The sequence below is a fragment of the Thunnus maccoyii genome, chromosome 6, assembly GCF_910596095.1.
Source record: "Thunnus maccoyii chromosome 6, fThuMac1.1, whole genome shotgun sequence".
In the NCBI taxonomy this organism is placed as follows: domain Eukaryota; kingdom Metazoa; phylum Chordata; class Actinopteri; order Scombriformes; family Scombridae; genus Thunnus; species Thunnus maccoyii.
Genome location: NC_056538.1, coordinates 22,619,265 through 22,644,608, shown reverse-complemented (window position 1 = coordinate 22,644,608; position 25,344 = coordinate 22,619,265). Strand labels below are relative to the sequence as shown.

General features: G+C 38.3%; 1 protein-coding gene across 1 annotated transcript in view; it reads left to right on the top strand.

Annotated features, from left to right (window-relative positions):
* cadm1b (cell adhesion molecule 1b) overlaps positions 1-25,344 on the top strand; it is a 154,491-nt gene that overhangs the window by 55,839 nt on the left and 73,308 nt on the right. The gene's annotated exons all lie outside the window — the stretch shown is intronic.

The following is a 25,344-nucleotide window of genomic DNA, read 5'->3' as shown; positions in this document are numbered from 1 at the left end:
TTTGTATTTCACTGAGTGGAAGCTTACATGTTAAGCTAACACTGACTGTTAGCATTGTTTCCCAACATGTTACTTTTATTTCAACACCTACTGAGAAATCAGCAGCTCCCACTCTCTCAGTGTGATGTTCTCCCATGTTATACAAAGAAGGGGGTCCAGCTTGTGTTAGCTGTCTCTCTTTCATTGGTCCAGTTGATCATCCTATAGCCTCAGCACTCTGTATGTTACGCCGTTATTCAAATCATGTAAAAAAGACGTGCAGAGTAACACAGGTAGTGCTCAAATCACAGATAGTACAAAACAATGGCTAACAATGTTCGCCCCCAGCTGGTCGCCTTCTGGTCCCTGCTGGTCGCCTGCCTGTGTGACCTTACTGAAATGATATACCGCCCACATAGATATTGCACCAATCAAATTACAATACCAATAAGTGCCCAAATTTCATGCCTCCTGGGGGACAGAAAATAAAGTCTCCTTTTTGGTAATTACAATTTATACCAAAGTAAACATGTCAAAACAAACTCTGCAGTTTAAGGACAGATATGATTTCTTATCAAAAATGAATTTTCATTTAATTTTAAATTATATCTATTTTTATGTTTTATTGTGACTCATTTATGTGTTTTTTAACACTTCCTGTGTTTTTTTAACACCAGCAGTTGCCAGTGATTGTTGGGTTTCACAACTTTTCTGTAAACAGGTTAGTGTTCCAATCTCTCAGTGCTCCAAGCCACTGAGGCCTGGAAGAGATTTGCTCTCGAAATCTCCAAATCAAGTGAGGAGCAAAACAGAACATGAAGACGAAGTAACCTCTCAGCAAGATATTTGGAGAGGCAGTATCCTACAGGCTGGTCTGTTGGTGTTACTTATAGAAATATTGGCTCCAGTTCCTCTCTGTTTATAAAGCTGGCGGGCCCGGAGCATGGGGTGGAGACTGTGGAGATCTCTGATATTTGGCAAAGTCAACAGTGGTAACAGGAGGATACTTCATCATAGTCACAGTCACTGTCAGGTACCTGAGACCTTGCCAGCTTTTTCAATTTCTCCCGGTCTCATAGCAATTTGCCAAGCGGAGAAATAGCGATTGAATTGCAATCTGTGCGTAATTTTATTTGTATAACACAGTGGAGGGAGTGACCTAAATTGGGCTGAAGGACACCCACAGAGATATAAGCAATAATACAGTCTGAGGTGCTATCTTGTATGCCTGCCACTGGAGAAATGTCTCTTAGTTGCTTTGAGGAGGTCACCAGATGGCATGAAAGTCACCAGTCTTTACCCCTGACAAACTGGGAGCCTATTTAGTGGGGACTGTTGTTTACTTTCTAGTGTGAAAGTGTTGGCAAGTCTTTGTTATCGTGGTACCTAAGCAGAGCTTCCGTTTAGGCTGCACAGAGACCAGTACCAGATGACCTGCAAATATTAAAGGGTTGATTCATGTAAATTACAAAAAAATCCAATCAAGTATCTATCCATATAGATATTTTGGTTTTATGTGCCTAAGTTTTTAGATATCATTGTCTAATTTTTCAAACATAATTTTAAATGCCCTGAATACCACAAATTAGATTGCATTCACCTCAATTGAACAGGAGTATACAGTATAGAGGGATATAGACAGATAGACAGCAGATGGGTATATTGATGGATGTATCAAAACTAGAGCTTCAATGATTTGTCAATTAATCAATTTTTTTTGATTGACAAAAAATGTATCTGCAATTATTTTGATAAAAGATTAACCATTTTAATAATTTTTTCAGCAAGAATATCCAGCACTCTCTGGGTCCAGCTTTCCAAATGTGAGGATTTTTTTTTGTCTTTTCTGAAAGAAAAGATGTCTTAGATATCTTTGCTTTGGTCTGTTGGTCTGTTTCAGCTGTTGTGAAGGGCATTTTACGGACAAAATGATTAACCTGAGCTGGCAAGAAATATTTTAGGCACAGATTTTGTTATAAGATGTAAGCTGATCACCTTTATGGCTCAACATCAGTCCTGTATAGACAGGATGGTTGGTCTTTACCAGTTCTTGGTCGGCCCTTTGTCGGCAGGCCATCTTAAATGTGAGCGACCTCCTCCCTTCAGCTGGTTTATTATGCTACAGCTGAGAGTGACACCCTCTCCAAAATGCTTATCTCACCTTGCTCTTGAGTACTTGAATAATGTAGTTTGAAATAAACGATTGCTGAAAACCTTCAGAATTACTATTAATGGTCTAATTAATTAATCTAAATAATTCATTATTCTAGCAAACGATAAATTGATAATGATATGAAATAATAGTGCAAAACCTGGATAAATAAAATCAACACTAAGTGAGAAAATGTGTTTTTGTAATTTTAATGGACCATGGCTTTCAACAGTTTACTCATATGGTTTTAATAGTTTTCCCAATTTGGTTGTTACCTCAGACTGATCCACCAGGCAGTCACAGGATGGCATTGTGTCAGGATAAGTGCAGTTCACTCCGAGCATGTCAAACAGCAGTATTGGATTAATGGATTTCCTGTGTGTCCCAGTGGGTTGTTTCACTATCGACAGGAGAGTGGCCCAAGTCCTGCCATTCACAAACTGGGGAGCAGATAACACGGGGAAGGAAAGCAGCCATTGCCACAGTTCACCTGTCACTCCAGCTCCTGTTCCAAATGGCTGCTGTTGATTTAACTGATTGGAGACAGGCCCACTTAAACAAAACAGAGTGCGGGTGTCCCGCTGAGAGTGTTACAGAGACAAAACACGTTGGTATAACGGGCCTCTTGTTTACTCTAACATGGCAGACGTGACCTTTCGTGAGCATTTCAAATAACCAGTGGGACCTGACAGAGACTAAGTTGGGCTTAGGAGAGGAAGTTCCTGCTAGCACTGACATTACTGGCCATCTGCTTTAACTGGTCGACTGGGAAAGCAGCATACAGTAGAAGCAGGCAATTAAAACTGTGCAAGCAGCTTTAGAATTTATTTTTAGTCATATGGGCTCAACTAAAAAATGTTTAATTATTCTATTTTTTTCTCTTGGACATCATTTTAAGTTTATATCTTATTTTCATTATAAATTGTTGTACTGATAAACTGAAGTATCTTGAAACGTTGTTTTCATTATCAATTAATCTGCTGATTATTTTCTCCATTTGTCGAGGACTTTTTTCATCTAAAATGCAAAAAAACTGGCAAAAATTGACCTCACAATTTCCCAGAGTACAGGGTGATGTCTTCAAATAACATTTTTAGTCCAACTAACAATCCCAAACCACAAAATATTCAGTTTATCAGATAGAAAAAGAAAAGCAGCAAAACCTCACAACTGAAAAGCTATAATAATAATAACATATGGAATGGAGTAAATGTAGTAAATATGTTATATGTAACAGGCTCAGAATGAAACTCTGGGTCCAAACTGGTATAACACATTTATTCACAGTGGTTACCTGTGCAAAACATATTTAAAACAGTGGTCAGCACGTTATTCATATCATCCTTGTGTTAACTCAGCTTGCATCAGCTCTACTATCTCTGGACTGTGAACTTCACTGTAACATATAACATATTTACTCCATATTTGGGGATATATGAAGATTCCATATTTACAGGGAAACAGCTCTTAGAAAAACTTAGGCCTACAGCCTTGCTTTAAAGTTCTCATCTACATGAGTAAAACTCTCTTATGTCAGATGTCTCTTACTCAGTCTAACAATGACTGGGAAATATAATAAACCACGTTTTCCAGCCTTCATTTCTGCAGGCCCACAGGTTTAACTTGGCCGGTTAACTGCCTGTATTCGAGCAATAATGTCACTCTTATACACTCTGAACACAAATAACATTACACAGTAAAATCCTATTAAACAAAACTCAACAAACTACATAAACTGTACACAAGCTAAACATTTCATGGACTTTGTTGTATCAAAATGGCCATTAATGCTATCTGTTAACACACATTAGACAGTGAATTAAACATGATCAGCAGTAAAACTGCTTTGCGCTGGCTGTGCCATTGTTTGCCTATGGGGAGAGTGGTGCTGCCCAATTAGGCAGTAACGCTACCATTGGCATCGTGCACTGCTCAGGATTAGCACTGCGCTCAAAGTTCAAATTACTTCAACTCTGACCTTGGTTGCCGCTGACCTTTCAAAGCTCAACCAATGAGATAACAACTGTATGTGACGTAGCCAGAAGCTTTTCCGTTTTTCAAGCAGGAAAAAAAATGGTGGCCAGGTCACAAACTTTCTGACATTGCAGCTGAACAGTACACTAAAATATGTTTATGAAAACATTTGAGGAAATGAAATAGGCGATGCAGTAACAGAATCTTGACTCATATTTGATAAGCACTGCCTAGTTTGACAGTTTGATCTGAGTTTTGCCACTCTAGGACACCCCCTAAAATCATCATAGTTGCAGCTCTATTTCTTTGTCATATTTCATGCACACTTGTCCAGTATATGTTGCTCTGGCTAAACCACAACTTATCACTTTTTGACAAGAATATCATTATTATAAACTGTACAACTGCGTTGGAGAGCTGTGAATGCCACAAAGTATTTAATGTGTTTGGAAACAATCAAATCTCTGCTACTGATGAGGGTTGTCAGGTCCCAGCTCAAGTTGATGATGTCATCTAATTTATTCCTTCATTCCCTCAGGGAATTCAAAATTCACTGCTTACCAACAACCACAAGTAACAATTCTGTAAAACACAACACTCATTTGTTCTGTGATCTTTGACGTACTTTGAATATGAGGGAAGTAATAGATTGCAGCTTTAAGATGTGTTTTTATCACTGCCTTGGATTTCCTGGAAATTTAATTGCACACATTTCCAGTGCTGTGTTAAGCTTTTCTTTATAGATGGGCACGGCTAACTCTCTGTGTTTTGTGTTTTGTGACTCTGTGTCTTTTATGGCAGTGTGTAATCAGACTGCTGTCCTTCTCTGGATTAATAATAGCTGTGATTTCACGAGGTGCTACTGTATCAGCGTGGCTGTGTTCCAAGATGTCATTTGGCCAGAGAGCATGAACCAGCAGCAGAATGAATGACTGCATATCCCATTACCCCCAGTGCTGGGTTTGCATTTTGTCCTCTCTCGTGGAGCTAAACTGAAGGATATTTCTACAAAAAAAAAAAAAAGCCCAGAGTATCTTTAGAGCAGTAGGAGAAAGTGTGAGATTTCTTTCCCTCAACACCCTGCTGATTTACGCCTCGCCTTATCCTTAAATGAGAATGAAAGCTTGTGAAATACTGGTTATTGCTGGTTGCATAGCTAGCAGCGGGAATAATGTAATGACATGTTAAGATTCAGAGTGAAGAGTTCAGACCAGCAGGATAGCGGAGTGACCTCAGCCCAGCTAAGTGATGGTCTCAGCTCGGCTCCATCTGCCCATTGTGTTTGCCCTTGGCAACCCAACATAGTTGCTGGTGTTGGTGAGTTAATGAGGACTGCGGAAAGGTTAAGTAAACAGGAGGGGCCAGCCTAACAGGAAAATTACTACTGCCATCATCACAGACCATAGCTGAGCAGAGCTCGGGCTGCTCTCATCATTATGTCATTCATCAGCTCTGATTTTAATGATGCGTGGGTAATATTGAACTGTAGATTACAGCAGCATGCCAGTAGTACATATTGGCACCCCTGGCTGCTGAAATGATTTGAATTCTAATTGAAGTCCACATTTCCGAGGAAGGTAAAGAAGGACGACCCGACTATTTTGGCTCTCTTTTGAAGCATACAGTGTATGTGAAGCAGAATGGGGGGAAAGTGGCCGTTTTCAGTCTTGCCATCCCTCATGGTTTGACCTGCTCCTTGGAGCTTCTCCTCAGGATGAACACAGCCTGCCGACTCCCTACATACCATGATGGATGATGGGATTGTTATTCAGCATTCCTAGGCTCCGCTCGGCTGCCAAGCTGCTGTCTCCTCCGATGGCCATTGTTCTCCGGTCGGCTGGAAGAGTCACCTTTATCCGATTGAAATAAATGAGATATACTCAAACTGAGACATTAATTACAAAGTTTATCTCCCGGCTAAAGTACACTAATAAAGGACTCTAATAAGGCATCCATCATAGCTAGACTGTGGATGTGGCTAAGGGCATTGGCCAGAGGTCACCTGATTTGATGAATGACAGTCACATATGATGTAACAAAAGATATTATAGATCTCTCCCTCTGCACACAATGCTAGCACACATAGGTATGCATGCATTTTGATGCAAAACTGACTAATAATTGCAGATTCCTATCATGTATTTCCGCAAAAAACAATCAAAAAAGACATAATCATTGTGTCTGTTTTGAATGTTACCATATTTTTTTTCTGTGTACCACCCAGTTCCCAGTCTCAGCATTCATGGCTGTGTTCAAAGATACAATCCTGAACTTCATGAAGTCGACTACCTCAATGTCAGCCAAGAGTAGAGCTGGTTGTTCACCCGGGTATGTTTGCTTGTCAAAGCAAAAAACAAGCACAACAACTGTAACTACTATTTTTGTGTACTTGCCTGCAGACAATTATGACAAATGTGCAGTCTGCACTGCCGGCACTAGCTGCTGACTGCTGCAGGCCACACCAGAAACTGGGCCTGCTGCTTCAAAGATAAACTTGAAGAAATAACCAACACCGACAGGACAACTATGACCTTCAAAGATCATTTGGTTGTTGAGTTGAACAGCAACATTACAGTATATCATAGAAGTCATTTTTGTCTGCATGCTCCATTACTGTCAACAAATGACTTTGAACTATGTTATCTTCAGCCACATGTGACCAAACAAGATGGTGGTGGAACTAGCAGAGACTAGAGGCTGTAGTTATACAAGATCTCTGCTCCTTATCAGATTATGCATTTAATGCAAGCTGGGGGAGTTTCTTCAGAGCCTATGATGGTAAGCCCTTAAGTGACAGAATGCATATGGATGTTTTATGATTTTCACATGTATCGCACAAGAATGATCAGTTGAAAAGGGCAAAGTGCCCCTTTCAAAACCTGCTAATGGCTGTTATTCAGATACTCCCTCCTTATGCAGGCAAGAAGACAATATTAATGTGTAGGATACACAACAGTTTCTTTTTAAGTTGGATGTTAGAGTGGGACCTATGGAAACAAAGCAAATAAAGTGTTCTTCAAATATCCTCGCAACTGTTTTTTTTTTTTTTAAAGAATAGTGAGAATTTTAGTGAGATTTTTTAGGATTTCAGTGAGTCTAATGATTTAAAGCTAAGGCTAAGATTGTGTTTCCAAAGCAGATACATATATAGGACTATGAAAAGAACTCTTCACATGCTCTACTAAGTCTTCAAGAGCCTTTTTTTCTTGTACAGAGAAGCAAATTGTCCATGGAGTGCAATTTTAGTGACCATATTGTGGCTTTTGGCAGCAACTCAGAATGACTGACATCTCCACTGCTGCTCTGCTCTGCTAAGATTGCACCAGCTGTCTCCCGTTTGCTTTCTAATGTCTTCTTTGTTAACATTTTATCAGGCGTCTGATAATGGCGTAACTGGAGGGCAGGCTCCCTCCAGCACTGGACTACAATGGCAAAGAGGATGCTTTTCAAAGATCTGCTGTATGCATGTGTCAAAGAGAAAACTGATAGGAAACAAGAAAATGCCAAATCTGCTGGTGATCAGGGCATTAATAAATAATAATTGATATTTTCTGCATGATCATTAATAAATTAAATCTTAGTTTATTTATGAGAATGGACAATAAGTGGAGCAACAATAATTTAATCCAATTAGCTTTTAATGGTCAGTGGTTTTAATTTTAAAGACTCTGTCAGTACAAGTACATGCTGTACTGTACATCCTCATCTGTGTCTTCTCTGCCTCACTATAAAAGGATACTACATGTAGTGACATATTTAGAGACAGAAAGAGACGGGGCATGAATTGTTAATAAGAAACATAAGGCAACCTGTTAAAAGGAATTAAAGCAAAATGTTTGTGGCTAAAATTGTGTCTTTTAATCATGAAACAGGTGTCCTCTTGCATGTCATACATCATGCAAACATAAAAGCTCATTCATCAGTGAAGGAAAATGACCAGCATACTCAAGTGTACCACTTACAATATGCAAAAAAGTAGCTTCCCCTCATATGCAAAACAGCCCTTTCACTCCTTAAGATCTATTATTCACTTTCTTGCTTGCATATCCAATTACTAAATGAGCTTTGCCTCATTCCAACAACTCTAAAAAATTCCTCATGGAAAAAAAACTCTATGGCAGCAATTAGTAACACCAGAGGGTAACATGGCTTGTTTTCTTGTCTCTTATTGTCTCCCTTTGGTGTCATTAATCACAGAATCCATGGGCTGTGATCTGTGCTGATCATCCAGTTAAATTTAAACTTGCTTCCATCCAAGAACAGAATAAGTTACAGTACATAAACTACTTGTGCACAGATGTTATGTAGATTAGATTAAGATTTCTTTATTGTTATTTCTCAGTACTCACATACATTGAAATTAAATTTAACCTCCACATTTGACCCATCTTATACACACACTAGGAGTAGTGGGCAGCCACATTGCAGCACCCAGGGAACAACTCCAGTTCTTTTTGCAGGAGTATTAACCCTAACATACATGTCTTTGATGGTGGGAGGAAACTGGAGCACCCAGCGGAAACCCATGCAAACATGGGGAGAACATGCAAACCCCAGCTGTCCCCACCTGGGACGGCTGCTGTTCGAACCCAGGACCTTCTTGCTGTGAGGCAACAGTACTAACCACTGAGCCACCATGCTGCCCGTACCGGTGATACTTCCTGCATATGCTTCCTGCGGTGCTTCCTGTGGAAAACTTTTGCCAGTTAAGGTCTACAGTAGGTTATGTTTTGGAAAAGAACCAGACAAGATAAACTGTCTGTATCATAATGATCTCCCACTGTTTAGTTCCACATAATGCATGCTGTGGACATGTGGTTGGTTTGGAAAGGACAGTGCCATCTTGTAAAATGAAAATAATGTTACAGGACCTTGTTCCTCCTTCTCTCTGCAACAGAAGTTCACCCCTGCAGGCTGACCAAAGCTCTGTGGTTTGCCCAGGGCAAGCTGTCTTGCTCCTGCCTCTGCGGCTCATCTGTCATTGGCCAGACTTAAAGCTGCTGGATCTTTGCCTGAAGACTTTTAAAACTCTCTGGCGAGAGGTCATACATTGAATTAGAAAGCCAGTGGGGGAAATATCTTGGTGCTGGAGCAAAAGCAAGTATTAAAGTGCATTTCTGTGGCAGCAGTGCCTCAAGCTTTGCTTGCCCTGTCGGTCTGGACCTGGTCTGTCATGTGAATTTGCAGTTTATTTCCAGGGAAAATATATTTAAAAATCAGGGTTGAGTTCACTCTTCATTTGACCTCTCAAATTTGGTATTGATTTAGTGGTTTCACCATGTCTTCTCATTCTTGTTTTCTGATATAATAAACTGATAACTACAGAATATACAGTATATGAATGTATTTATGTAGGCATACATTTGAATCAAAAGTATCTAAACAGAAAAGTGTTAAACGTTGTGCAAAGTTGGTGGTGTTCAGAATGGCACGACAGAATAATTAAGTATACTGGAAAACTAACATGCAACTGAAATGTGGGAAAGCATAGGCCTCCTTCAAAGCAGCATCTCTCCACTTCAAGTGCTGAAGTGTTTGTCATTCAGCTTAATAAGGTGGCCTCAACAGGGAACACCACACCAGCAACCTCAGAATTGAGAGCTTGTGTTGGGTTTATGGAGGGTTTATGGCTGCATTTTGCACATTTACAGTAAATGGATTTGCATAGGGCTGCACATGAGTGGAGTTGTGGGAATCAGCTTACCACAAAAGCTCTCTACAGAAGTTACATGCATTTCCTCTAAAGTATCTGGTCCTATAAACGAATATTTGTGCATTAAAGATAATCAATGCTTGCAGTTTTACATGCATTCTCAGAGAAGTAAAAAGAACATCAAATTCTGATGATCTTTCTACAACACTAAAAATATGGATTGCACAGAGATATTGATAATATTAATAACATAATTCATCCAGCAGTTAAGTTGCCATGTTTTACACCAATGGTTCTCAACCTTTTGTAACTTAAAGCACACTTCTGATTGTTAAAAAACTTCCAAGGACCATCTTCACAAATAAATAAGAAAAAAACATAACTTGACAAAAAAATGAGAAATAATGAACTGGGCTGTAAATATGTGTTATGCCACTGTCAGCTGTAATGACCAAAATAAATATTTTGTTTACCCTCAGTGAGACACGTGGGCTTTCTTCTGGGAAATAATGAGATCAAGTCATGGTGGGATGGGTGAGAGGCTGACATGCAGAGTTGCATTCAAAGTTGCTTTCAGTTTGTTCCTTGCCTTTGATTTTGTGACAGTCACAATGGAAAACCCTGACTCACATAAATAGGTGGTGGTGAAAAGCAACAGAAATTTGATTGCCAGTTTTGACAGAGAGAGATATTGACTGGCAGCCAGTATCCAGAATGAAGCAAGGTCAACTTGTGTGAGCTGAAGCTTCAGGCTGCCGTCTGCTGATAGTTCCATCAGTTCATTTTCCAACACAGTGGACAGAGCCACGTCTTCTGAAGCAGGATCCATGGAGAAAGGGTCCAAAAACCAAAGGTTTCCAGGTCCTCTGGGAAGTAGGCTGCAAACTTTTGTGACAACTGAGCCGAATGCTGCGTCATAGCACGGGATATGTTGACATTAGGAGAAGCTTCCAAAGTTTCACTTAGGAGTGAAAATATGTCAAATCGAATAAGTATTTTCTTTAGGCCCTCAGTTTTGTCTGAAACCAAAAACACTGTGCCGTTTCTGCCTTGCATTGATATATTGAGCTGATTTAAGTAGTCAAATATATCTGATATTTGGGCCAGTTTTGCACAAATGTTACTAACAGTGTAATGCTCATCAAGAGGGGAGTGCTGCGTTTCCAAAAATGTGTGCACATCTTTTCTCAGTTCAAAAAGGCAATTAAGCACACATCCTCTTGAAAGCCACCTTACTTCACTGCTCTAAGACCTGCAAATGATCTGCATCAAGTCTTTCACACAGAGCAGCAAAACACCTTGAGTTGACTGGTTTTTTCTTAATATAGTTCAGTTTTCACAGTCCCGTTCATGACTTCATGCAGTTCTGGTGACATCTGCTTTGTTGCTAGACTTTCCTTATTTAAGAAACTGTGTGCCCACTGGGCATCTGGTGCCCTCTCTTGGATCTGTTTGACAACACCATGATGTATTCCTGTCATTGATGCAGCGCCATTTGTGTAAAAACCTGTACAGTATTTCCGATCAAGACCTTTTTCGGTGAAGTAATCATCAAGACAGCGCATTACATTATCTGCTGTTGTTCTGGTGGGAAGCTCTTTGCAAAACAAATGTTACAAAAAATAACAATAAAGCGGCATTGCTAATGTCAGTCCAGCTGTGTGGCAAAGTATGGGCTTGCCTTTTTCTTTCCACAAGTTGGTACTCAATGTCATCTCTCATGTCAACAATTCTTATGCTCATGATGTCATTGGAGAGTGGTATTGACTGAATTTTGGTTGCAGCTGCCTCCCCCAGTAACTCTCGGCACATAGCCACAGCGCTAGGCAAAATAAGCTCCTCTGCGATTGCAAAGGGTTTCTTGCTAAGAGCTACACAAGCAGCAACCATATAGCTAGCTTTCAAAGTGGCTTTTGACTGAGTTGTTAATGTTGTCTCAACTTCCTGTTGTGCCTGATGTCCCTTTTCCTTCGTAAATATTCTTTTGGCTTCCCAACACATCCCGGGTGCTTTGTATTTGAATGTCTCTGGAGCTTTGATGGATTTAACACCTCCTTTGACAGGATTTTACCACATTCAACACACCGTGCTTTCGGCTTAGCACCTCTACCTGCTATTATGAATCCAAATTTAATATATTCAGGGTCATGTTTCCTCACCACAAGCTTTGGAGCTTTTACTGGCGCAGGATTATCTCCCACATCACTTTTTTTGTTTCAAAAACCAATCCATTTTGTGTCGCTGTTAGCTAGCTAACAGTGGCAACATATGTTTGTCTCTACCTAATGATGTGTCGTGTTTGTCATGGTGATATTCAAACGCAACCAGTCATTGAAATTATGCATTTTAATTTTCTGTTTTTTTATTTATGTCAATTCTTGAACACATTTAGAAAAAAAAGCTTTGTAAATTACCCCCCCCCCCCCCCCCCCCCCCCCCCAAAAAAAAAACCCCTTTTAAAAAAGAGGTGTTCCTTAGACACATTGGTTGTTTGAGCTAAATGCTAATGTCAACATGCTAACATACTCTCCATAACAGTGCTAACACTGTAGTTTATTTGTGTAATTTTTCATCATCACCATCTTAGGTGCATGTTACCATTAGCATTCACTAATCAGCACTAAACACAAAATATGTCATTAGTTTTGTAGGTATTAAGTGTTGGACAAATAAAATTTGTGACCTGATGATGACACTAGATGAAAAGTTAAAGGATCACTGAGGTTATTATGAATCATACTGTGGAGGGTATGAATGTGTGCGCCAAATTTCATGACAATGCATTGTGACATTTCACTCAAACCACAAATGTGAACCTCATGGCGGCACTACAGGAAAAGTTAACGTCATTAGGTTACATCGTCTTGGAACTACAAATAAAACCGGATCCCAATCCATGTGTTAGATGTGGCACAATGGATTTCCATTCATCAAATGTGTTGAGATATTTCACATTTATAGGTAAAAAGTACATCAAAATGTTGTCTTATTACCTCACAATTTTGGGTTAGGGTAAAGTTTTGCCTTGACATGTATATCTTCACAATTTGATTTTTATCCTGCCTAACTTTTGATCTATCTTTGTGTTTTCTTTCCTTTTTTGGGGGGGTAAATAGGTTTTCATAGAAACAAAATTACAGTAACCATCAAATAAAAACAGAAAAACTGTATAAAAGTATGAATAAAATTAAGGATTAAATAAAATTCACAAAGATGGTTACACTTCTACAGAAGAAGAAAACAACTTAATTTTAGTGGGGTTTAGTGACAGCCTTACAAATTGTTGTCTTTAATTATTCATTGTAATCACTGAATTGTAAATATGTTTGAATAAATCATTTCATAATGGCTGACAATTAATAAAGGAAACTATTGTACAGTAGTAAGGTCATTCATTATTAAAACAGCTCCGCACTTGTTTTTAAGGCAGTGATGTTGGGGTCAGTAAAGTTCATGGTTCAAACCGTCAGCTCTGTTGACTAAACTTGAAGTTGAATCGCCTGAAGGAAAACTTCCAACTTTTAAAATTAATTTCTCTCACTGAGTTCAAAGCTTTAGTTAGGGCTATATAAGATGAATCCTGTGGGACTTATTGTTTTGCATATGTTGTCATCTTCCAGGCTGTGTCACTGCTCTTATCTCTCTCCTTCTGTCTGTTTCTGATTTTAGGGCTATGAGATTGTTTTTGCAATATGATAATGCATTGTTTGTCTGAAACTTCATATGTAGTGCCCTCTTGCCCACATCTGGCCTGCAAAAAATATTTTTTGATCTCATTAGAGAATAAATTAGAGAATATTACAAAAATCCCTGCTGGTGATAGTCCAGAGTGGCTCTTGGTGCCAAACTTCACCAAATGGTCTCCCTAGCAGTGACCACTGCCAGCCATTTATTTCATGCTGTACCAGGATTGAGAGGGTGCAATCTGCACACGTCATAGAGGCATTAAGATTCAGATGACTGTAGAGGGAAGAAAGATAGCAAGATGATGTTGATACTGAAGGTCTCCAGGTAGAGGCATTTATTGCAGTTTAATACACACTATACCCTGTATGTGGAGAAAAGTATGTGGACACCTGAACAAAGCATGCTGAAAGCCAACATTACACCCAAATGTGCTTGTGAAACAACCAAAACTATAAGATGTTGTAAGATGACTGTAAGCCTTTAAGATGCTGTTTACAACCACCACTCTTCTGTGAAGGCTTTCCAGATGGTTGTGAAACTTGCCTGCAGGGACTCACATTCAGCTAAAAGAGCATTAGGGAGGTTACTTTTGTCATCCTCCAACGTCCAACCAATCTAACAACCAATTCATCCCAAAGGTGTTGGATGGGGATCGAGGTCAGGGCTCGGTATAGGCTAGTCAAGTTCTTTCAACCAAAATGAAAGCCATTTCTTTGTAGACCTCACTGTGTGCATGAAGGCATGTCATGTTGAAACAGGCTTCCCCAAATTGTTGCCACAAAATTAGAGGCACACTGTTGTTTGTTGTTGTCTCATTGTATTAAGATGTAGTATCAAGATGGCTCTCACAGTTATAATCCTTAAGATTTTCATGAAATCAGTCCCCTTTTTTGACACTACTTATGATTGTTATTTTTTCAGCAACAGTCATTCAATGTATTTATTTTTAGTTATTACTTCTTTATTTGGTAGTTTTCTTTGTTAGTGGCAGAGTCTGCCATTCCTGCACCTTCACATGCACAGGAAATGACGCATGCTTGTAATAATTTTATCTCACTTATAACAGCCACACTCTTTGCTCTCTTTACACTGAGCTGTATTAAGTTACTGTTAATGCTAATGCATTTCCTAATGCTGCTGCTTCACAAAATATGTGCTGGCTTTTATTGTCCAAACCATCAACAACTGCTCAAGACTAAAAGTACACATATGTATGTGTGCCCAAATACTTACCACCATATAACCTAAAATTATGGTAAAACACCTTCTTAAGTTACTGCAGCTGCTATCTTTGCTGTGTGCTGGTTGCTCCTGTTCTTTACTATTGCAAGATTAGCTAAAGGAAATGACTTGTCCATTGTCCATTCATCCATCTTTTAGGTTATTATAAGCAGTTCATTAATAGCTGTTGATTTCAGAGGTACTTTCTTTAAAAAACTGCTTCATTTGAACTTAAATAAATATTCATTCAGTAAACATTTATTTATGGAAACGTTACTGTCCATTAGAGCTGCAATGATGAGTCGGTTAATTGATTAGTTGACTGAAAATAATCTACAATATTTTACTATTTTGATAATTGATCAATCTTTTAGAGTCATTATTAAGAAAAGAATTCTCTGATTCCAGCCTCTCAAATGTGAATATTTTCTGGTTTCTTTAGTCTTTTATAATAGAAAATTGAATATCTTTGTGTTGTGGATTGTTGGTTAACAACATTTTTCACCATTTTGGAACATTATAGACCAAACAAATAATTGAGAAAATAATTGACAGGTTAATCGATAGTCAAAATAACCGTTAGTGGCAGCCTACTCTCCATATGAGTCCAGCTAATCTGCTGTGTATCAGCTAAAGGAGGGTCTTATGCTATCAATTAATTGGAATCAAGATCAGGAGGACAACCTATAAAATAAAGCATTTTTAATTTAATTTTACGTACTTTTTTTTCCATTAAAACGTTTTTGACTAAGAAGTAACAACAATATAATTCCTGCATCAAGACAAAAAGTGGCATGTTGCAGCTGCAGCATCCTATAGGTCAATGTCTCATTATTTCTGTCACAGAATGCAAGGTAAGAGCAACATTGTTAATTTTCTGGCATTTTTGCCTCAACTGAACAGTGGTATGTGGAGCATAACAGGACAGAAAGAGAGGGATGACATGCAAAAATGGGCCTCAGCCGGATTTAAACCCAGGATGTTGTGGTTAAATGATATTTTCGTCACACCCCCTGGCCAACAGGATGCCCTATGAGCAACTTTTCTTACATTTGATGAGTAATATATATGAGAGTGACTTTTTGACATGAAAAATAGCATGCAGCGAAATTCAAATAGAATCACAATTGTGAGGAAGTAGTTCATACTGGAGATGTTGACATGACAAATGTTTGTTCATTGGGTTGTAATAATCTGCAATCAGAGCACAGCAAATGTGTTTTTATCAGACTGTTTTGTAGTGCAGATAGATTTGAAAAATTGCCTTAGGACTGTGATCAAACACTGGATTCACATCATCTCAAACAGCCGGTATTAGAACATTTTGTAAACAGTGTTTATCTGTAATCGCTGTCTTTTTTTCTGACATAGTAAAAAGGAACACACATCATCTTACCTTTTTTCCTTATGTGGAGGTTGGCATTTAGAGTGGAGATGAGTCAGTGCAATGTTTTATACAAATACTGTTGACTTTAGAAATCAGACCTTTGGGAGTAAGTAGTTCCTCAAATAGCCATAGAGATGGGCAGTGTTTCCCCAGAGGGAAGGTATGTCCTACTTGGCTCAGCAATGAGAGACTATTTAAATTCTTTGATGTGCAATACAGTGCTTTAGAGAGTTGGAGCCTGGCATTAATGAGTGGACACCTCTAAGTACGTCAGTTCACACCTGGCATTAAAATGTGTCTCCACATCTGTCTCGAGTGACCACTTGTGACTGGATCTCTGGATCTCTCTATATGCAAAACCACACGTACATCATTTCCGTTTGCAAAGACTAAAGGTGTTGTTGTTGTTAACCGACGGGAGGCAGCAATGCACTTCCCATGCCTAGTCTGCTGAAAATTAAAAGAAGTTTGCAAAGACCTTGGCATGCAGGCAAAATCAAAACTCTTTGGCTCAAATGGTGAAACACAGAGAGCAGAGGAGGGGAGAGAAACCTGGCGCGACCATAAATGACAGCAAAACGCAGCAGAGACTCTCACACTGAGCTGTAATGAAATGAGTGTGCATAAATTAGGTAGATAACATAAATAAACATGGTCTCTACTGGGTAGACTAGGAATTTGTTTGGAATTTTTTAAAAAAAAAAAAGCTGCATGGTGTTAAAAAAATATGATTAAAATCAAGTGTTTTATTTATTCATAAGACTGTAATAAATAAACACTATTATTTAATTATTCAAATCTTTATTTTTGCTGTGATAGAGGATATAGGTTGACTCCCAAAGGTCTTGTGTATAAACATTACATAAACATGCATTGGCAGGTGTACAAACCTGTGTTTTTATAATGTTTTTACTTTTAGTCAATACTTCAAGTCACTGTGTGCATATATTTAACTGCATCTCCTAGATACCATGCTTATTTACTAAATGCTCTTGCCAAATACGTTTTAAAGGGAATGTATTTGATTCCTGGATTATGTTCATTGGCACAACATCCATGTAAACACCCTTCTTTTTTCTTGCCATCCATTTTGTCTTTGTCTTGTTTTGCTTTTTTTTTTTTTTTTTAAGTAACTTTAAACTGGCATTTTGCATATTGTTGGGAAAAATGTTTCATGCTAAGTTGCGTCATTATCTATGAACTGTACACACCACTTCAAGCCAACACGGAGGCATGATACTGAGTAGGTCTAGACTGAACTTCATAGAATTGAGGCAATAAAGTGACGTGTAATATTATTGAGTAGATTTAAAATCCTTTGATACTGATTGAAAGTTATTAAATTACTCAAGTAGAACTAAATAAATTGTTGCCAGATATTTAATAAATCTAAATCAGTTTTTGGCAGAAATTAAGTTAACATTAATCAAATTTTCATGTAAAATGAATTTTGGTTTATTAAATATTTAGGCTACGTTAACATATGTTTTGTGTAGTTTGTCTGAGTTATTTATTTAATATATTTTAATCAACGTTTTCTTACTTTAAACCTACTCATTAATATTACTTGTCACTTTATGTCCATAATGTTTTAAAGTAACCATTGATCACATTTTTTATGGTGTACACAGTGCAGGAAACCAGTGTTTGCCTCCTTTGTCTCATTTAGTTTAGTTTTGATTGATTGAAGTTTTAACTCCTTGATTACAAATCACTTACATTTTCAACACCCACTAAACCATTACAGTGAGCATCAACTCTGCTTAAGTTTTTGTCAAAGTTACATTATCATTGTGTGGTAATGTTGTTTAAGCACCATTTGATATTAGTTGTTTATTTGTTTATTCAGATCCCCTTTAGCTGCTACCAAGGTAGCAACTATTCTTCCTGATGTCCACATAAAAACACAAAACATTAACACACAACATACAGGAACCATTTACATTAAATCACATATGCCTCTGACCCAAAACCCAGACCCCCCTCTTACCCACTCAGTACCCTCCCAACCCTTCTATCTTCAAAAGAAAAACATGACAACAACAATAACAATCAAAATTAGAGCTGCAAGCTGCGATGAATGGGCCCTCGCACCTTGCGCGTGTCAGAGGGAGCGGCAGCCTTGGTATCGTTAATGGAGGTCGGTTGACACAGCTCTGAATTTTCTGCAAAGGCATATAAGTATATCCAGTAAGCTCCAAGTTTTGAAATGGGATATAAAACTAGAAATTAAATATTTACTGTAAAAAGGAAATATGGTGCTGAGGACAAAGAAATGAAGTGTATGAAATATATGAAGGTGACAAGGGCAACGATTAAATGTGACGTGCATAAATAATTAAATTATTTAACAGTGGGGGTTCAATGCAATGCACAATTTAAAGTCCAGTTTGATGAAATATATGAAAGTGATAAGTGCAGGGATTAAAGGAGGGATGTGCAATGTAAAGTCCGGTTTGACAATCCATCTTCATCATGTTTATATGGCCAAGATTTGATGCAAATGCAGGTTAGGGTTAGGGAAGAGCATTGTGTTGTGGGTGTGTTTGACTCCTGTTTTAGGTTCCCTGCTGTCGGTGGGCTTCATTCCATTTTAAATTGCCACCAGTCCACTGCAATCCAAACGCCATCTCTGTTAACAAATGGCGTTTTATAGCCTGTGATTGTAAAATAGGAAGTTGCTCATTTAATTTTATATTTCCAAGAATATGTGGCTGATGTTATTCAACTTGAAATCATCTTTCTTAAAACATAGAATGATAGAATAATGAAACAAAATCCATACTGAGCCACGTCACTCCAACGTGTGTGTGTGTGTGTGTGTGTGTGCGTGTGTGTGTGTGTGTGTGTGTGTGTGTGTGTGTGTGTGTGTGTGAAGGTGTGGACTCCATGAACCAGCTGCACACAAAAATCATAATCAGTTTGGAATAAATTCAGTAGGCTAATTATGGTTTTGAGGCAAAACGGACTGTCTTCGTCTCCATAGCAACAGTGGCTGAGGATCATGGGTAATATAGCCTTCTGCTCTCCAAATCTTACAAAAAAAACTTTATTTCTCAGAATCGAAGGAGAAATAATTAAAACTGATGGCCATAACATTAACTTATCATATTGTTGAGCTGAGTTCATGTTTTTGTGTCGGGAAATGTTGAAGATATCATTAAAAGAAAACCTTAACATGGGAATTGACAGTGAGGAAAATATTTCTGGGCAGCGGGTTCTCTGGTCTGCCCACCTGGCTGATGTTCAAAGTGTCTTATTGTTGTCTAATATTGCTGCAGATGGGTTTACATTGGAGTTAGTTGAAAGCCCAGTGCGTTTCACACAGACGCCAAAGGGCACCTTGTGCGTCGGTAATCAGACGCCAAGGGGCATGACAAAGTGGTGGTATTTAACTATCTAGGAATGAGAACGAGTTGTAAAAACCCATTTAAATTTGTAAAATACAGCAGCATGGTTTGCAAAATGGTAAGCAGTGTAGTAAGGTACATGAGATTTGGAGCAAATGGGATAAAGCATGCAAAACCTCATGTTTAGCAAGAGATTATGGTTTTAGTTGATTAGTGATAAAGTAAATCATGCATAAATGATATACTGATCTTTTTGCCCTTGCTGGTGATGATATACTGTATACTGTATATCTTCCAAAACTTTTATTTATTATTTACCATTACTGGCATTTGAGAATGTCTTTATTATTTGGCTCATAAATTATAATATACCAAGTCCTCACTCATGTGTCTAAAACATTTTATTGTGCTTGGTTTGCTTTTGTGTGTTGAGCACAAACCAGCGATTTGTGCACATTTGTACTGTTTTGTAAACCTGACATTGAACATGCACATTTACTGCATTTTATGTATGTACATAAACATTTTAATGAATACAAGTGTTGTGCTATGAAATCCCTAGACTCCTACTCACTATAGTACGTGCAGCCTTTCTACCTTCTGACTCAAGGCCAACTTCTTTTTTTCTTGCAATGACACATTCAGGTACAGTGCGTTAATAGCTTTGAATGGCAGTCAAATTGCTCCCAAAGAATACCTGATGTTCCCATCTATCTTTTCTGTCAGCTATTTCATGCAGCAGCTTAAGAGATGCAAAAGCTGGGGGCAAAGAGTAATGTAGCAATAACAGAACTGCATTAAGTTATTAAACACAGGTTTTATTAGTACGGTCTCCAGATTGGTTTTCTTAAATTATGGTGCATGTTTTTTAAATTTCATTTCAACAAGTTTCTTTTCCCTCTCCATTAAAGTTCAGCCTTCCAGGGTAATAATAATACTCCTTCCTCTGTGATAATTGAGGTAGCACAGAATTTGCACAGTGCTGTTGAGATCAGAGTAACAGTGGGCATGTGTATTAAGAAAAAAATCCTCACTAGCCACACTATGTGTAATGCTTGTAAAACACTGTGTATTTGATGGAAAAGCATTTAAAGTGGAAAAGATTTATGTTAACAGTGGTGTTTAAACTGTTATTTATCCACAGTATGACCATAAGAAGTGAAAGACAGTATGAAGGTACTGTGATGATGCAGTGTTGTTTCATCTGTTTCTCATGTTAGTATTATAAAACAACAATCTTATGATGTATGTATTAAAGGATAGATTCACATGTGTTCAAGGTTGTGCCTGCTTTAATCATTCTGGTTCATCCTGGCTGTGCTTTCAATGTAAGTGATGGAGGACAAAATCCACAGTTCTCATTTTGTGCAAAAATGTATTCTAAAGTTTATCTGAAACTAATATGAAGCTGCAGCAGACTTAGTCAAATCAAGTGGATGTCTTTCAATGTCTTGTTAGTCCAAAATTTGCTCTTTATGTTACTGTCGCTCCACAGCAGCTCAACAGGGAAACACTGTCTGGGGAAATGAAAGGAGGTAATTATGTACTAAAAAGACTAACTGTGGAAAATATCCACTGTTTTGAGACAGACTTCAAAAATGTGATCCTATCCTTTAATGAACATGATGCAGTTGTGGAATTGTGGAAAGTAAATTTCTGAATTTTTGAAGCCATTGAAAAAAAGGGTCATTTTGGAAACTAGTACAGTAGTGTCAAAACTTTTTAGCGACACTAGCAGCATGGCTCTATGGATGGCAGTGTGGGTCTGTTGTTCCATGACTCTGGCCCAGACTGAAATATCTGTACAAATATTGAATGGATTTCCATTAAATTTTGTACAGGCTTATGTGGTCCTAGAAGTATCAATCCTACTGACATTTGTGTCCCTGACCAGGGCCGTAGCCAGAATTTTGGCTGTGCCCCCACCTTCCCCAAGATTTTAATGCATTTTCAGAGTAACAATAATCACTTAAGAAATAATGTCAGTGCCAACACATAGATGAAAATTGGACTAGAATCCAACACAATATAAGTCACAAATATAGCCAATTTTGTAATTAGTCTTTTTCAGTTCAGTTTCTTATTGCACTGATATCACTTTCACTGTCAAACTAATTGAGTAGAGGAGCACAACTGCAGTATCTTTCAGGTTTTGTCTTTCATGTTAGGGACTGTTTGTTATTTTAGGGTGTTTTTTTTCTTCTTTTTACCTTGACCCTCCCTCGAGCTACAAACATTTTCCCTGGGGGACAATATATGACCCTCCCTCTACCATAAATAACCATAATTTATTATATTTACACCAAAGGTAGGTAGTATTGGGGAAAATAAAAAGCAAAGGCTTTCCAGCTCTGAGACAAAAATAAAACACTAACTTAGTCCAGCCAATGCAATAAGCAAACTGCACAGAGGGAGTGAGAGTTATAACCAAAACAAACAGCTAATTTCTGAAGAAAAATGCAAATCCTCCTTACAAATAATCACATCATCACACAAGCTGTGTGCACTTCAGCAGAATATGGGTGAATGACAGCTACCCATCCTACCACACAAAACCAACAAAATTTAGTAAGCCTATACATCACAAACACACACGCAGACATTACTGTGCGCACACAGCCAACATTAGCAACATGTGCATATTAATGACTGTTTCCCCAAATAAACGGTAACATACACAACAGTAGTGGCAGCAGCAGCTAGCATAATAGCAGTTGGCACAGCAACCATTATTAGATTTGAAAAACGTACCTTTAGTGATCGCATTAACTAAAGTTACTTGAAAACGAATTCCTGGAGTTGAAAAAAGCCTTGATTTTCTGCACCAGATAAGTTCTGGTGAAGGTCTTCCTTTGCCAATTAACTCCAACTTTTCATAAAAGTTAATCCTTAAAAAGGTGTGGATAATCCTCACTAGCCATGGTTACTCCCAGCTTGTTTATCTCTTTTTTTTCCTGCTATCTCGTGATTGGTCTGCTTCATTCCAGTGCACCAGTGCACTGCTTAACATCTAACTGTGAGGGCCAGGAAAACTGTTGGAGTGTAATCTGCCAGCCAGTGGCAGCAACCACGTAATTTTCAGCTGACAAAACAAACAACAATGTCGGACTATAGGGCAAAAGCCATGGTAGCTTTCCTAGCTGACAAATGATTGCCAGCACGGACAGTAATGTTCACAATATGACTTTATCTGAGCCTGAATGACATTCATCAGTTCTCTGTCTATCAGTCTTCCTTGACTTGTTTGTTTGTATGGACCATGTGGTTGCCGTGACGTAAACACTGCTCTCGCTGCTGAAATTTGGCTGGATCTGGCATAATGATAACTGTCAAATGGTGTACAGACTCCGCCTACTCAGTGGACCACAGGTGTACTCCATCGTGGTAATGGTGTGGACCCATTTAGAGGGAAGATATGGTTATGATTGGTCAATTTTACTGTCATTTGAAATCACTCGGCCCTCTGTAAAATTATAGCTGGACCACCAATCACAGAGCTGAAGGCAACATTTCCTTCCCAGCAACTGTAGAGGCGCAAAATTCTGATTGGCTGACAAAAGTGTCTTCTTTCATTTAACCCTTCATATTCCAACCCAAACTGAATAGGCAGGTTTGAATGGTTTATTTCCACAATAACATTTCGTCCCGTCACCATACAGCAGTAAAACACATATTTTGAAAAGAAAAAAAGTATTTAACCATTTAAAGTTATATGTCCCTCCCCTAAGCCAAAATTTGAAAAATGAAAAGTTTGTGTATAACATACAGTAGAACAAAGGTAGAAGCTTTAGATTAATAAAGATATATGACTGTTGCAGCCAGGACCCCTGAATCAAACCACAACATAAAAATGCAAGCTAAAAAAGATACATTGGAAAAAAGACATTTCTGACTTGTTATTTAGATAGTATGTCAAGTTATTACTACTGAAGGTAATTTACTTGCAAAGTATAGCTCACTCATGGACAGTAATGCGGGCAGTTTGGGTTCTTCTGAGGGTGCTACAGCACCCCCTAGTGGGTAGAGGGTACAATTTTAAAGGGGACATATGGGAAATGGATTTTGCCTAGTCTTTCCATGGATTTGGCAGGCTTAAATATTATTCAGGCACTGGGGGAAAATCACATAAATACAGTACTCCTTGGTGTTTGGCCAGGGTTTGAAGGCTTCAGATTAACAAGCTTCGACAAGCTGTTCAGAATTATTGCCCTTGATGATGTCACAATGGGGACACAAGCAATGAATTAGTTTAGATTAATCAGTTACCTGTGCCTTTTGGAGCCAGGAACACTGCTTAGCTAATGTACTGTAGCCTACTGTCCAATTTGTAATTTTTTTTCACTTTCAGGTGTGTAGTCAGGCAGGGATGGAAATAATTAATTTTAAATTTGGTGGTTGCTACACCCACCAAAAATGTTCAATACAAGGGAAGAAAGATGTGCTGGAAAAGTTTTGACTTTGAAAATTACAATTTGACTAAAACTTATTTCTTTGCAAAAAAAATTACTAACATATTCTACAGATTCAAGGAAGTTGTATAAAATTGTTGAAAATTTGCATAGGCCAAATATGTCTGTAAATTTAATATATACCAATACATAATATGTCCTTTTAAACAAGAAATAAAATACTGTAAATGTAATTCTTATTTGCGATAAAATAAAATGAAGAGGTATTTCTCATAATTGATCAATGAATTATCTGCAAAGATTCTGATACATGCCATAGACATGACCTCAGTGTCCTCAATGGTAGCTACGTGCCTGTCCCCAGGGGCGTTTCTAGGATTTGAGGACATTCAGGGTTTAGCCTGAACCTCTGTAGGGTGGTCCGGGGGTTCCTCACCCTGAAAAATTTTCCGATAAACAAGCTCTATTTTGATGTTTTTCATGCACTCTGGCACCTTATTTACATTCAAAGTACATGTCTTAATCATTAAAAATTGAAATGTGTACCTCAAAAGCTGTTTAGATTAATTATAAATTGTGATGTTAAAAATATTAGTAGCTGCTAGTAATTAGTATCAGTATTGAGTAGAAGCAGAATACCTCACAGCTGCTATCATTAAACATATATTGACATGCTACAGCACCAGACTACAGAAAAAAACTCACACACACACACACACACACACGCACACACACACACACACACACACACACACACACATTTTTCAGATACAGTTCATACAGTGTAGTGCTGCACTGTCCACCTCCCCATCATCTGCTGCTGTCTGTCTGTCTTTCTCTCCAGTGTTTCCCCTGGGATTTTTTTCAGGGGGGGCGGGAGGCCCCTTGAAACTACTAGTTGTGTCGTGGGCGGGCGTGTCACTATCTGTCAGTTTTAGTGCTGTGTTTACAACAGTTACTGAGGTCAACAACCTTTTAACAGCTTAAGAAAACATGTTGATAGAGTTGTTGTAGTGTTAGTGCCTGTATTCAAAGATCTGTAAGTCCTTTTATAGCAGGTTTTAATCTTGTGCTTTGACTTTTGTTTGATAGGATGTCCTTTAGTTTTCGGATAACAGATGCCTTTAAAAATATTTTCAGAGCAGTAATTCATCTAGATACAGGTGTAAGTTAGACCTTACTAGCTTTTTCTGCCTCCTGCTTTGAATTTGTTCAGGTGATGGAGAGACACCTGGGCTGCCTCTATGTGTTTCTCTTTCCTCAAATTGTTTCTTTAAATCAGTTGCACCTTCTTCTTTTTGAATCAGTTCTTTACTTTCTCCTTGTTTTTCTTTCAACACCATCACATCCTGCGATTCTTCCTAACTTCTGCCTCCTCTATCCTGATTCCTTCACTCACTCTGAAAATGTAAAAAGCCTTCCTTTTAAAAGCCTGACAGAGCATGAAGCAGAACTTTAACTTGTATGGTGTTAATTACAGTAATTGTGGACAGAGTGGGAATACATATGCAGTCAAGCTATCCAAACTGTTG